This window comes from Rhamphochromis longiceps, linkage group LG7, assembly GCF_057381845.1.
Source record: "Rhamphochromis longiceps isolate RC_006_pf linkage group LG7, R_longiceps_female_GT1.1, whole genome shotgun sequence".
NCBI lineage: Eukaryota > Metazoa > Chordata > Actinopteri > Cichliformes > Cichlidae > Rhamphochromis > Rhamphochromis longiceps.
Genome location: NC_140563.1, coordinates 56,401,193 through 56,415,394, shown reverse-complemented (window position 1 = coordinate 56,415,394; position 14,202 = coordinate 56,401,193). Strand labels below are relative to the sequence as shown.

The 14,202-nt window shown below is 49.8% G+C and overlaps 1 pseudogene; it reads right to left on the bottom strand.

The window, feature by feature from the left end:
- Positions 1 to 212: 212 nt before the first annotated feature.
- LOC146666434 (uncharacterized) lies at positions 213 to 2,925 on the bottom strand (annotated as a pseudogene).
- Between the last annotated feature and the right edge of the window lie 11,277 nt (positions 2,926 to 14,202).

Below are 14,202 nucleotides of genomic sequence, written 5' to 3'. Positions count from 1 at the left end.
TCCACTGTCCTCCTGGGGAAAAACACAGACACAGCCGTTATGGCACCAACTCCGGCAGGCATACACTTTAACAACACTAGAAACACTGACATGGAGTCTAACTCAACGATCCTGCGCCGGAGGAAGCTCCATCGCTCTGTTAAGTAGCTCCCCCGACGATCCTGATCAGAAGCAGGTGTGTGGTAAGCTAGGCGTGACCAGCAGCTGGCAGGGCCACACCCATCAGGCCTGCAGGTGGCTGTCCTTCATCCTCCAGCCTCACACACATACACACACCAGCATTGAACACAAGAACACAGTGCAGCAAACATACATCCAATACACTAATAACAATAAAGGTCCACACTGTTCACGAACCCCGAGTCCCCGGAACCGGGTCCGTGACAGTACCCCCCCTCTAAGGGTCGACTCCCGACGACCCCAAAACAAAACCACAGAACAACCAACCCAGGGCGGGTGGCGGGGGGTCCAGGACGGAGGGCCCAAAACCACTCCGCTAAACAGCCACCACAAAGCAACAAAAGAAAAACACAGGTCAACAGTCCAATCCCCCGGTCCAGTGGCAGCAAACAGTTCTGGCGGCCGATCTGCAGGACGGCAAAACAAGCGGGACCCGCTGCGGGTTAGGCAGTGGCGGCAAAAAAAAAGTTCAGGTGGCCTACCTCTAACCCCGTGATGGAAGCAGAACGCTTCAGGCGGCCTGCCACGGATCCGGTGGCAACGGCGTTGCAGCTCCGGCGGGCGGCCACGGGTCCGGTGGCGACAGTGTGACTGCTCCGGCGGGCGGCCACGGGTCCGGTGGCGGCGGCGTTGCTGCTCCGGCGGGCGGCCACGGGTCCGGTGGCGGCGGCGTTGCTGCTCCCGCCTCAGCACCACCCACGATTCCCGACGTGGCGGCCGGGCTGCAGGACGTGGCAGCCGGGCTGCAGGACGTGGCGGCCGGGCTGCAGGACGTGGCGGCCCCTCCGGCACGCAGACCTCCAGCTCTGGCTCAGCGGATCCCTCCGGACCTCCGAGCTCCTCCGGTGGCAGCGCGGGCTCACCAAGCTCGCTGAGCTCCTCTGCTGGCAACGCCGGTCCCTCCGGCTCGTTGAGGTCCGCCAGCAGCGGTGCGGGCTTCTCAGTGGGTGGCTCGCTGGGCTGCTCCGGCTCACAGTGCTCCTCCGACTCGCCGAGCTCCTCCAGCATTAGCTCGCTGGGCTGCTCCGGCTCACAGTGCTCCTCCGGCTCGCCGAGCTCCTCCGGCAATAGCTCGCTGAGCTCCTCCAGCATTAGCCCGCTGAGCTCCTCCGGCTCACAGTGCTCCTCCGGCTCGCCGAGCTCCTCCGGCATTAGCTCGCTGGGCTGCTCCGGCTCACAGTGCTCCTCCGGCTCGCCGAGCTCCTCCGGCAATAGCTCGCTGAGCTCCTCCAGCAGTAGCCCGCTGAGCTCCTCCGGCTCACAGTGCTCCTCCGGCTCGCTGAGCTGCTCCTGCTCGCTGAGCTCCACAGCTGTCGACGCGGGCTCCTCCCGCTCGCTGAGCTCCTCCGGCTCGCTGAGCTCCTCCGGCTCGCTGAGCTCCTCCGGCTCGCTGAGCTCCGCCGGCTCGCTGAGCTGCTCCGGCTCGCTGAGCTGCTCCTGCTCGGGCATGCTGAGCTCCTCCGGCTCGCTGAGCTGCACCTGCTCGCTGAGCTGCTCCTGCTCGGGCATGCTGAGCTCCTCCGGCTCGCTGAGCTGCTCCGGCTCGCCGAGCTGCTCCGGCTCGCTGAGCTGCTCCTGCTCGGGCATGCTGAGCTCCTCCGGCTCGCTGAGCTCCTCCGGCTCGCTGAGCCGCTCCTCCGGCTGCGACGCGGGTATAGATGGTCGGTGATCCGGAGGTGAAGATGGCGATGCGGAAGCTGCAGGTGGCGAAGATGACGGTCGAGCGGGTGATGTGGATGGTGAAGTCGAGAGTTCTGCGGTCGCTGCAGTCTGATGGGACGCTGGTGGAGAAGTAGCTGCAAAGGGCGGAGGTGATAATGGTGCGGCAGCTACTCGTGGTAGACTGGACAGCGATGTAGAAACAACAGGCGGGTGACATAATGGCAGGGTAGTTCCAGCAGGCATATCAGCCTCCAACTGAGGATGAAGACGAGAGGCTGACTGGACTGGCTGTGCTACGGCTACAGGCTGGGCAGCTGGCTGTGCTACGGCTACAGGCTGGGCAGCTGGCTGTGCTATGGCTACAGGCTGGGCAGCTGGCTGTGCTACGGCTACAGGCTGGGCAGCTGGCTGTATAAACATAGCCCCAGAATAAACAGTTCTAGACGAAACGGTCCTAACTCCTGGGTCCGAAGGAACATCAGGAGCACAGTCTCTTGAACCAGGAGGAAAAAACTCGTTCTCAAAACTAACATTGTCATCCTCCCAAACAGGAGAAACACGAGCTCTAGGGTTCACGGAGCTGGCATTCACAGCCTTGGGGGAAACAGTCTGTTTATCCCTAGGCACGAAAGGTGAATGAAGGGAGACTCTGTCACTCACCCTAGGCGGTTGTTTGAGCCGAATCCCTGGCTCCTGCTGGAGCTGTGAGTGCTGGCTGCGTGTTCGCTGCCTCCCTGTTGAAGAGGGAGCGTCGCTGGCGGAATGTGACGAGGGCGGATTCTGAAGTGGCTGCTCCTGCTGTGATGTGGAAATGCTGGGTGAGTCAGGTGGCACGATGATAATTCCTAACATTTTGTAAAAAGCTTGTGCAGGTGTAAGCAGATTGCTGGCAGGCTCGTAGTAATCCTCCCGGGACCGGCTGGAGCGTTTTCTGCGAGACCGAGGCGTCCGCGGGGAGGAAACAGACGAGTGGGCCGACGGGTAGGCTGCCAGCGAGGAACGGCAGCACGGAGGCCCTCCAAGCACTAGTCGGGTCCCGTCAAAACGGGAGCTGCGCTTCCGCGGTGAGTCCGCTGGGTCCATAGTGGCAGGATCGTTCTGTCACGGTCTGGAGGGCAGACCGTGGGGGATGTAGGAGAAAGGACCCAAAATGCAGACTTGATGGAATGAACAGTGGGTTTATTTACAGTGAGGTAAATGTACACCACACATTAAATCTCCAAAAGTGCTCCCTCGACTCCCGTGACGTGTCTTCTCCCAAGTGCTGGTATCCCGTGCTCTCTGCCCCTGTGCCTTCACACACCCCGTGTGTCTTGCAGTCCTGTGTTCCACTGTCCTCCTGGGGAAAAACACAGACACAGCCGTTATGGCACCAACTCCGGCAGGCATACACTTTAACAACAATAGAAACACTGACATGGAGTCTAACTCAACGATCCTGCGCCGGAGGAAGCTCCATCGCTCTGTTAAGTAGCTCCCCCGACGATCCTGATCAGAAGCAGGTGTGTGGTAAGCTAGGCGTGACCAGCAGCTGACAGGGCCACACCCATCTGTCATGGTCCGGGTGAGCACGGGGTTTTTCCACTCCGCTGGGTTCTACCTTCAGGCAGAGACTCCAATCAGCTTCCACACCTGGTTCCAATCAAGTCACCTGCATATAAGACCAGCATTCACAACAGACCTCTGCCAGATCTTCTGCTAACCCATGTCAGTGCTAGGCTGCGAACCCCTTGTGAGAACCCTCAACTACTGCTTTTCCTTCACCGTGTTTTTCTTTGTCATAGGACCCACCTGGCAGTCACGTTTCCCGAACTACTCTCATCTCCGCCTGGACGCTGGTTCTGTCATCTGGTTTCTTCCTCTCCACCATCGGACTACACCTGCCTGCCTCCCTGCCAAGTCCCTCACTCCACGCATATTCTGGATCCTCTCTGGACACTCCTCACCCGGAACCCCCTGGACACCCCTTCCTCGCATGACACTTTAAACCTGCAACGCGTAAGCTCTAACCTCCATAGCCTAATCCTGCAGCTGTGATTCACTGGACTGCCACTGACTACTTGTCTCTTCTCATTATAGTGACTGCGTACCTCCATCCAAGCCGCTGCCCCTTTTTTCCATCCGTGAAATCCAGCACCTAGCCATAGCACTCAGTTTCATGTTCACAGTTTGGCCTCACAGTTCACAGTTCATAGCATTTCATAATTCATAGCATTCATAGTCTCCTGTTGTGTAATTTCACTAGACACTTGTAAATAAAGCACTGTGTTCACGCCCGTTTTGCCTCCCTCTGTGTCTGCATTTGAGTCCACACCCACAGCCGGGCCCTCTCGGCCGTAACAGTAAGATCTGGCCACAATATGGACTCAGCAGACGCAGAGCGGACAGCCATTCAGAAACAAGGTGCAATCCTAGGTCACCACGAGCAATCCATTCAATATCTCCTGGCTTCACAGAAAGACCTTGGTGAGGGACAGGCTAAGATCTTTGCTGCCCTAGAGACTCTACAAGCTAACCTCGCTTCCGTGCCGCGTCCTGCCCCCGAACCCGCGCCCCCCGCACAAGACACACAGCCATCCACTTCGTCCCCTGCCTCGGCTTACGCGCTCCAAAGTGGGCCGATTTTTCGCGACGCATCATCCCCGGAGCCCGAACCTTTTTCTGGGGATCCGGGGAGCTGCACGGGGTTCCTACTTCAGTGCGATCTGGTATTTGGCCGCTCACCGCGCACCTTCATTGACAACGCCGCTCGGATTTCCTATTTCATAGGGAAATTACGGGACCGTGCTCTAAAATGGGCAGAAGCATACCTGTCAAGCCATCCCCTGCGAACTTGCTCTTATGATGACTTCCTGGGTGAGTTTAAAAAGACATTCACTCATCCTGTCTCTGAGGGCAGTTCGGCCCGTAAGTTGTTAAAGCTGCGCCAGGGTCGCCGTAGTGTTGCTGATTACCTCATAGATTTTCGAACGGCCGCCGCGGAGACGGGGTGGCCAGATCACGCGTTGCAGGGAATCTTTCTACAGTCCCTGAATGATAACATGAAAGATCAGCTTGCTTCACGGGATGAGCCCGCTACGTTCGAGGCGTTAGTCTCCCTTTCTCTCCGTATTGACATCAGGCTGAGAGAGAGGGAGAATGAAAGGAACTACAAACCCCAACGTCCCCTCCTCCGCCCACTTCCGTGTTCGTTTACACCAGCCCCACCCATAATGCAGTCGCCTGTGTCGGCCGCCTCTCCCTCCGTCGTGGACGCGGCGCCGGAACCGATGCAGATCGGCCGCGCTCAGCTGCCGCCAGAGGAGAGAGAGCGTCGCTTTCGTGCACGCGCGTGTTTTTATTGCGGGTCGACGGAACATTTAATCGCAGCATGTCCCAAGAGGGGAAAAGGGCCAGCCCGCCAGTAGATTCGGGGATACGGGTGGGCGGTTCTCATAGTGATGATAAACCCCGTTTGCTTCTCACAGTCAGTTTAGTTATCAACCGTGCCACGCACACCTTTCAGGCCCTGGTCGACTCCGGTTCAGAGCAAAACCTAATCAGTTTTGACCACGCCACACGGTTAGGATTGCACCTTGTGCCTTTAGATCCGCCCATTTCTGCGAAAGCACTTAATAACCAGGTCTTTGCACAAATAACTCACCACACTGAGCCAGTGACTGTAATCACTTCAGGAAATCATAGGGAGGAGCTCACTTTCTTCGCCCTCTCATCGCCTGACACTCCCCTCACATTCGGCTACCCTTGGTTAAAGCTACACAATCCACACTTGGATTGGTCTGGACGGAAGATAATAAGCTGGAGTGTATTCTGCCATGCTAATTGTTTGAGGTCGGCGTGTCCCCCGGGCCCCGAGGAGCCCTATGCGTTGGAAGAAACAACCCCCGATCTCACTGGTGTGCCCATGGAATATCACGATTTCAAAGAGATTTTTAGTAAGAGTAAGGCGCAAGCTTTGCCGCCTCACAGACAATATGACTGTGCCATAGACCTTCTCCCCGGTGCTCCTTTGCCCTCCAGTCGATTATACAACATATCTAAACCAGAACGTGTTGCTATGGAGAAGTACATCAGAGAGTCACTTGCTGCTGGAATAATTCGACCGTCGTCTTCACCTGTTGCTGCCGGATTCTTCTTTGTGGGTAAGAAGGACGGGTCGCTACGACCATGTATTGATTTCCGTGGTCTCAACGACATAACTATAAAGAATAAATACCCATTGCCACTCATCAGTTCTGTGTCAGAGTCCCTGCAAGGCGCCACTATCTTCACTAAGCTGGATCTTCGTAATGCTTATCATTTGGTTCACATTAGGCAGGGTGATGAGTGGAAGACGGCCTTTAACACGCCACTGGGCCACTTCGAGTACCTGGTCATGCCCTTTGGACTAACGAACGCCCCAGCCGTATTTCAAGCTTTGGTGAATGATGTTCTCAGGGACTTTCTGAACAGATTTGTGTTCGTATATCTGGATGACATACTCGTATTTTCCAGATCGCTCCAGGAACATCACGCTCATGTCCGTGCTGTCATCCAGCGCTTATTGGAGAACAAACTGTACATAAAGGCAGAAAAGTGTGAGTTTCATGCATCGTCAGTCTCTTTTCTTGGTTATATCCTGGCAGGGGGGCAACTGAAGACTGATCCAGCAAAGGTCAAGGCAGTCACAGAGTGGCCGGTGCCCACATCCCGTAAGCTTCTCCAGAGATTCCTGGGCTTTGCCAACTTCTACAGGCGATTCGTCAGGAACTACAGTCAGGTAGTTGCACCTCTAACACGCCTCACGTCTACAAAGCACCCATTCACGTGGCCTACCGAAGCCGACGGAGCTTTCAACAAGCTGAAACAACTGTTTACAACAGCTCCCGTGCTAATTCAGCCCGACACCAGCAAGCCCTTCATCGTTGAGGTGGACGCATCAGATGTTGGAGTGGGGGCAGTGTTGTCTCAACATACTGGTCCATCAGCAAAGTTACAACCCTGCGCTTTCTTCTCGCGTCGCTTGTCTCCGGCAGAGAGAAACTACGATACTGGGGACCGTGAGCTGCTTGCTGTGAAACTAGCATTGGAGGAGTGGCGGCACCTGCTGGAGGGGGCTGAGCACCCATTCATAGTCTGGACAGACCATAAAAATTTAACATACCTACGGAATGCAAAGAGACTAAATACACGCCAAGCCCGTTGGTCACTGTTTTTTGCCCGTTTCAACTTTTCTATCTCATATCGCCCAGGTACCCGGAATGTTAAGCCAGATGCTCTCTCCCGCCAGTTCGAAGCTGCCTCAGAGCGGTCAGGGGTGCCCTCCATACTCCCTGCCAGCTGTCGTGTAGGGGCTGTCACATGGGAAGTAGACTCCGTCATTCAGCGGGCTCTGCAAGCAGAACCTGATCCGGGCACCGGTCCAGCTAACAAGCGCTATGTACCCACAGCAGCCCGCACCAAGGTTTTGGAATGGGTTCACACGGCCAAGTTCACAGGTCACCCGGGCCGAGGTAGGACAGCTATGCTACTGAAGAGACACTTTTGGTGGGAGACGTTGGATAGGGATGTACGTGAATACGTAGCTGCTTGCACGGTTTGTGCTCGTAATAAGTCCAGGAATCACCGTCCTTACGGACTGCTTCACCCACTAACCACCCCACACCGGCCATGGTCACATATTGCGTTGGATTTTGTAACAGGGCTTCCAAACTCTGCAGGAAAGACTACCATACTTACCATAGTTGACAGATTTTCCAAGGCAGCACATTTCATAGCTCTAGATAAACTGCCCACTGCTTCAGAAACAGCTAAACTGTTGGTTGAACATGTTTTCAGACTCCATGGGATCCCTATGGAAATAGTGTCTGACAGGGGTCCCCAGTTTGCTTCTCAGGCCTGGGGAGCCTTTTGTACGGCCCTGGGGGCCAAGCCCTGTTTGAGCTCAGGCTACCATCTACAGACCAATGGCCAAACTGAGCGCCTGAACCAAGAACTCGAGACCACTCTTCGCTGCGTCACTGCCCATAATCCAGCCTCTTGGTCCACATTCTTGCCGTGGGTTGAATATGCGCATAACACACTCACCGCCTCGGCCACAGGTCTTTCACCTTTTGAGGCGTCCTTAGGTTACCAGCCACCTCTGTTCCCCGAGCAAGAAGCTGAGCTTGCGGTGCCTTCTGTCCAGCATCATCTGCAGCGTTGCCGCCGGGCCTGGACGCGGACTCGTGAGGCGCTGTTGCGCGCTGTGTCTCGCCAATGCCACTACGCCAACCAGCGGCGCACGGCGGCTCCTACTTACTCTCCGGGGCAAAAAGTGTGGCTGGCGGCTAAGGATATCCCGCTCCAGGGAACCTCCCGCAAGCTGTCTCCGCGCTATATTGGGCCTTTCGTGATTGACAGGCTGATTGGCCCTGCGGCAGTCCGGCTCACATTGCCTGCATCGTTGCGGATCCATCCGGTGTTCCATGTTTCGCAGGTCAAGCCAGTGTTGTCTAGTCCTCTGTGCCCTCCTTCCGACCCCCCTCCTCCCGCCCGGCTCGTCGATGGTCATCCTGCCTTCTCGGTGCGGTGTATCCTGGACGTGCGTCGGTGGGGCAGGGGCCGGCAGTTTCTGGTGGACTGGGTGGGGTACGGGCCTGAGGAGCGTTCGTGGGTGTCTCGGTCTCTGATCTTGGACCCGGCGCTTGTTTCTGATTTTTTCAGGTCTTGTCGCGTGTCCGGGTCTGCTCGGTCGCCGGGGGGCGATCGTTGAGGAGGGGGTACTGTCATGGTCCGGGTGAGCACGGGGTTTTTCCACTCCGCTGGGTTCTACCTTCAGGCAGAGACTCCAATCAGCTTCCACACCTGGTTCCAATCAAGTCACCTGCATATAAGACCAGCATTCACAACAGACCTCTGCCAGATCTTCTGCTAACCCATGTCAGTGCTAGGCTGCGAACCCCTTGTGAGAACCCTCAACTACTGCTTTTCCTTCACCGTGTTTTTCTTTGTCATAGGACCCACCTGGCAGTCACGTTTCCCGAACTACTCTCATCTCCGCCTGGACGCTGGTTCTGTCATCTGGTTTCTTCCTCTCCACCATCGGACTACACCTGCCTGCCTCCCTGCCAAGTCCCTCACTCCACGCATATTCTGGATCCTCTCTGGACACTCCTCACCCGGAACCCCCTGGACACCCCTTCCTCGCATGACACTTTAAACCTGCAACGCGTAAGCTCTAACCTCCATAGCCTAATCCTGCAGCTGTGATTCACTGGACTGCCACTGACTACTTGTCTCTTCTCATTATAGTGACTGCGTACCTCCATCCAAGCCGCTGCCCCTTTTTTCCATCCGTGAAATCCAGCACCTAGCCATAGCACTCAGTTTCATGTTCACAGTTTGGCCTCACAGTTCACAGTTCATAGCATTTCATAATTCATAGCATTCATAGTCTCCTGTTGTGTAATTTCACTAGACACTTGTAAATAAAGCACTGTGTTCACGCCCGTTTGCCTCCCTCTGTGTCTGCATTTGAGTCCACACCCACAGCCGGGCCCTCTCGGCCGTAACACCATCAGGCCTGCAGGTGGCTGTCCTTCATCCTCCAGCCTCACACACATACACACACCAGCATTGAACACAAGAACACAGTGCAGCAAACATACATCCAATACACTAATAACAATAAAGGTCCACACTGTTCACGAACCCCGAGTCCCCGGAACCGGGTCCGTGACAATAAGTGTCCAGTGTTATAAACAGTGACACATAAGACTGCTCTTCCATTAAGTTCAATCAAGTTCCTCCAGTGAGGACATTTGTTGCATATTTTGCTCTCAGTATATGAAAATTGGACCATTCTCTCACCATGCAAGTCTGTGGACCATTTTTTTTTCTTTTATAAGCTTTCTCTTTGTAGACCTGATTTGAAAATCACAGTATAACCATGAATATGTCACAATTATAAGATTAAAAACATTAGGAAATTGTATTAGTCCTATAATGTCAACACCTGGCATATGTTGGTAATTTATAATTTTATAATTTATGAAGTCCAGCCCTTAAAAAGCGCTTTCAATATATTTTGAAGTTTTAGTTAAGGAGGACAACTGGGTGCCTAACAGATTTACCTAGATTGTTTGTCAACGTTCACACTGATAATCAAATAAAAATGCATACATTCATGCTGTTATTTAAAGTAAATGTAAAGTATGGGTAGGCAGCAGAGAATATTTCTTTTTCATTGCATTGCCAAGTTGTGACCCACCGTCTCTTCTGCTTGGTTTATCCTGATAGTCATACACTGGTCCAGTCACTAGTCCTTATGGCTAAATCCAACCAACAAGCCACTCAGAGGCGTTGGGTTCTTCATGTGCATCAGATGGAAGAAAGATATATGTAATTCCTGGATATGTATGTCATATAATACTGAGTGTAGACATGCAAAAAAGCTGTGCAAGCACATATAGACAAGCACACAGTGTGATTAAAATGTAAAGTAATGGAAAGTCAAGCAGACAATTATCTTATTTTAGCTCATATTAATTATTTATTTCCCTTTTCCTATTCCCTTACACATATGCCTTTGTTACTGTCTCTGTAATACAAAAAAATGAATAAACTAAAAATATAAGAAGTTATTGATTGCCTTAAATCTGTGACTTGGATTTTTATTACTTCAAAATGGCTCTTCTGCTTTATGCTGGGGCTAATGTAGCCAAGAGCCAGCTCCCTAAAACAAACAAACAAACAAACAAACAAACAAACAAACAAACAAACAAACAAACAAACAAACAAACAAACAAACAAACAAACAAACAAACAAACAAACAAATCCTTGCAGCCATAAACACATATTCTTCATTAACCATTTGAACTGCAAAAGTTATTGATTACTCTAAATTATTCACCCAAGAAACACCAACATTTATTTAAATACACATTTTAAAACATAAAGAACTTATATGATAAATCATTTAAAAGTAACGTCTTTAATGATTTGAAAGAAAAAACATAGTAATCAAAAAGTGCAGTCAGCTGTGAAATATAGAAGCAAAAAAGGAAGAGACAAAACAACTTTTGCTGAATGAATAGATGTTATGCTGAAATCCAATATTCTTCTATTACATCTAAGATAAGACAGGAAACCACCAACATCTTTACCGTGTTGTCAAATGCATTTGCTTATTGAGTTACTCTGATGAGAAAACTCTATACATGAACCTGTGATATAAAAAATACCACACTATGAGACTTGATTTGTCATGTACTCTGTGCAGGTAGGAATGCTGAACCCAAAAGTGCAGACTAACGGAGGCAAAAAAGGTGAACTCAAAATACAGTTTTAATACTGGACACAAGGAAAACTAACTAAACTGAAGAATACAAATAAACTAAGGCAGACAGATGGAACACACAGTGAGGTATGATGCAAATCACAACATAGACCAAGAAAAACACAGGGTTTAAATACACAGAGGGAGCAAACAGGGAATGGGGGACAGGAGGGAAACACAGCTGGGACAAATCATGCCTAACAAGACAAGGGAAGCAATCTAAAAACACTGACGTGAGACACAGACTTTCAAAGTAAAACAGGAAACATAACACAGAGACACGGATTTGACGAGCAGACAGGGGCAGACGGAGCAACTATGGAACAAAGACAGAAACCAGAAGACTAAAAACTCTAACATTGAACCCAAAAGACTAGAAATGATAAATAATGACAAAATCAAAGTTAAATAATCATGCAAAACTTCAAAACTCTGGGTCAACGACCCAGGTATTCTAACATGATTAGCCTAACACATTCTGTTTGCAGGAGAAGCTTAATGTTCATCAATATAAGTGTAGTGTAGTGTACTTTAGTGTTGTAAGATAATTAGTGTTTAGTCTTTGAATTTTATTTGCTAGTGTCAAGGTAGCAATGGTCCTAATCATATATAAACTCTGTGGTATAAAACAGTCTTGAGTAACTGCTACGGGTGCTAACTATCTTCGGTTGCTTACTCTTGGCTTTGTGCAGGTAAATGTTGGTAACATAAAACCAGTTCTGTGTTTGTGTGCTTTGGTGTCTCTGTGGATGTGTTAAAAGCTTATCAAAGGAGAGGTGGTTTGTGTTGCCTCAACAGGAAGTTGTAAGTTTTGTTGTAGTCACCTGTTTTATATTGGCAAAAATTGAGAAGTTCTATGAAACTTTAACAACAGAATTTTTTTTTTTGCTGAACCAAAGTACAGCTTGTGGCTTTGCAGAGCAACGCCACACTGAAACTGGTCTAGTTCTCATAGGAAAAATGAGATATGAATATAAATAGTCAGTCTGTTGAGAAGGTGAAATTGAGGTCTTTTATGTGATTTAATAGCAAGATGGAACAAACAAAGGTTCAGGCACCAGAAGATCTGTCCATGTGTTCACAAGATTTTTTTTGAAAAGGATGTGGAAAGATACTTTCCCATTTTGAGTGTGTATCAAAACCTTTAGAATGGCCTAAATATGCTTGAACATCATTGTTGCTATGTGTCCAGGAAAAGAACCCCCCAACAAGGTTGTTAAAACAGCCATTTGAATTTTTACTGAGGAATTTAGAAATTATGTTCCTGTGGCGGTTGATAAAGTAGCTCTCAGTGACAAACATGAAACTAAAAGCTATGTTTTCTCTCGTACTGTATTCTAAAATTAGCCAGAAAGGTTCTGTTTCTTCAAGGTCAATTATAAAAGCTCTGAATGCTAGCAGTGGGAACTCTGAATGATCTGTTTTTATGATAAAAAGCCAGGTGATTTCATAGCTGACTGTAATGCTCTTAATAAGAAACAAAATACTGTTAAGTTTGTGGGATTGATGGCTCCAGTGCAATGTCAGACACCCATGGTAGAAAGTAGTTTCATTTGTTCACCTTAGGCTATCTCTGTTAACATAATAACTGATCTAGTACAGGAAAAACTAGCCTCAGGTCAAGTGCTGGTGAAGGTGCTTTCAGAGGCACCTCAAAAAGGAATGCCTCCATGGCTAAGTAAAATTTCAGTATGGACCTAAGACAAGTAATTAAAGCCATGCAGCAACATATTAAACACTAACCTTGTGTTGTGGATGAAGTTATTTTCACAATCAAGCCTCCATCACCATGGCAAGATCAAAAAGATGGTCTTGTGTAGGGATGGGTATTGTTTAGGTTTCATCCGATACCGGTGCCAAACCAGAACTTTTGAAACGGTGCCGGTGCTTAAACGGTGCTTGAACCGGTGCTTAATAAAGAATGGAGAACACAAACTTTGTCCACAAACCTCTTATGTTTTTATTTGGAGCAGTCTCTTTTTTTCTGCAAAATGATAACCAAGTTAACCTTTTTTGTTGATACAACATACCTCCTTTGGTTGGAACCGGTGCTTAAACAATGCAAAACACAAACTTTGTCATAAAACCGCTCATGTTTAGCTCATGTTTAGCTCATGTTTGGGGTGAGGATGATCATGAGAAAGGTGGTCGATCAGACTAAAAGGACACAAGATGAGCTTGGTAATGATCTTAAGGCAGCTGGGACCACAAACACTAAGAACACCTTCTGTAAAACAACGCTGTGATGGACTGAAGCACCTGTTTGTCAGTGAACTTCTAAATTATTTAGCGAAGTTATTTTGGTCAGATGAAACCGAAATCAAGCTTTTTGGCATCAACTTAAGCCACCCTTTTGGAGAAAGAGAAATGGTGAGTATGAGCTAAAAAATACCATCCCCATGGTTAAGCACGGAGGTAGAAATATTATTCTTTGGTGCTGTCTCCAGACATCAGTCCAATAAATAAATAAATAAATAAATAAATAAATGAAAATCGGTGGAGGGAGATGAGACCTGGAGGCTTCACAAAGTCATGTCAGAAAGGACCAAAAACTATCAGGAATTAAGGCAGTTATGTAGCCAAAACCAATAGTAACTATCAAGGTATGACTAATGAATTGGCTGGTGAGAGTATACTCATAATTTTCTCACATTTTACAGGTCAAGTCATGAAAAAAATAAACCTGGGGTGTATTTTGCAGTCTTAACAGAAGCTGCTTTTGTACATTAGCACTTCAGAGGATTTAGGCACGGCACAACTGTTTTTTAGTGAAGTTGCAGCTTTAACCAGCAGCTTCTTTTCAAACTTCTCCCCGGGAGCCAAATTTCAGCCCTCCCTTACTCTCATCTTACCTCTAAACCCAGCAGCTTGTGATTGTAGCACGTCACGGAACCTTCGCCGGATACGTACCGTGGACTATTATACGGAAATGCTCACTATTGTCCGTAGGATGCAAAGCCACTATTGATCTCAGTCTGCCTATTGCTCATGCACCCTCCCTCTCCCCCTCGCTCCCCATCACAGACACACACATACACTCACACACTCACTCACGCTTCCT